This window comes from Phyllostomus discolor, chromosome 3 (assembly GCF_004126475.2).
Source record: "Phyllostomus discolor isolate MPI-MPIP mPhyDis1 chromosome 3, mPhyDis1.pri.v3, whole genome shotgun sequence".
Classification (NCBI taxonomy): domain Eukaryota; kingdom Metazoa; phylum Chordata; class Mammalia; order Chiroptera; family Phyllostomidae; genus Phyllostomus; species Phyllostomus discolor.
The window spans coordinates 98,082,879-98,084,249 of NC_040905.2; the positions used below are offsets into that span (position 1 = coordinate 98,082,879).

The window sequence follows — 1,371 nt, forward strand, 5'->3', positions numbered from 1 at the left end:
TCCTCATTCTTCCAATGTTGTTCCAGTGTGATTTTTGGTTAAAGCACCACACAGTGCTTACATAAATATTATTCATGACTGAGGGTTATATTATAAAAACAATTTCTCTCTTATAATCATTTACTTTAGGTTAATAATGACGGTTTCATATTTTTTTAATTTATTGATTTTAGAGAGAGACAGGAAGGGGGAGAGAGAAAGAGAGAAATAAATAATAATTTGTTGTTCTACTCACTTATACATTAATTGGTTGATTCTTGTATGTGCCCTGACTGGGAATTGAACCCAAAATCTTGGCATATCAGGCCAACACTCTAACCAACTGAGCTACCCAGCCAGGACTGATTGTCTCATATTTTCATTTGCTTTTTTTCTACCCTTATCAGTAGTTTTGTACAAATGTGTAATCCTAGCTATGAGTTATTCTAGGTGGCAAATGAGGGGCAAGAGCCAGGATGCCGGAACCCTTCAATGTGTTCCTTTGTACTTAAACCCCCTGTTGTCATTGTGGTGCCTGGTCCCATATGCCTGAGTCCAGATTCATTTAGATCAAGCTCTCATAAGAGGAATACTATAATGTTCTGTTAAGGTGGGCAGAGTCACCAAAGTTGTAGGGTCGGGGAAGGGTTATGAAGATCCATTTTCTTGTTATAGACTTTCCACCATTCCTCTATTTGAACCCAAGCTATATCCCCACATTCAAAGAGGTCTGCAGCCTTCTAAGGTTCAGACATGCAACTCCGTGTTGCATTTAGCCTTCCCCTCTGCAATCTTGAGTTTCTGTTTTCTGCAATTTGCTAACTTGAGTTTCTGTTTTCTCCTTTTCATGCATTCTTCTTATTTCTATCTTCCCAAACTTTATTTCTATTATGGCTTTTTTTGAAAACCAATTTACCCAGTACCACAATCCTTCTCTGAGTCTGTTTCCCAATCTATTAAATGAAACTGTCGTGCTTTTCTCAGCAGCACCTGGACACGAATCCTGCAGCATCCTTGGTCCACACATATCATCTCATCCCGTTTGCTGTGAAGATCTCTGAGGGCTTATGGCCAGGGCTGGGGATGTGCTGCATATGCTAATGCTTCACCTGGGCTATCAGTCAGGGTGGAAATGCCTAGGTTTATTAGTCAGGGTGGAAATGCTCACAAAGAATTTCACAAAAACAAATATTTTATAACTACTCTTATTTCCAAGAGTCTAGAAACAAATCTAGTCACACATAGAGGGGATAAAGAGGGAGAGGAGGAGAGAGAAACAAATGGCCTGTTTTTCTGCTATGTCATGACTCTCCAGTAAGGTGTCCATTTCCTGAGTTGGTAGACACCACATGGGGGTGAACTCCGTGGCTGGCCACAGCTGAGGCTCGGACT

The 1,371-nt window shown here is 40.6% G+C and overlaps 1 non-coding gene across 1 annotated transcript; it reads right to left on the reverse strand.

The window, feature by feature from the left end:
- Positions 1–264: 264 nt before the first annotated feature.
- TRNAI-GAU lies at positions 265–342 on the reverse strand. The gene has a single exon. It is a non-coding gene; the product is annotated as a tRNA-Ile (tRNA).
- Positions 343–1,371: the final 1,029 nt, after the last annotated feature.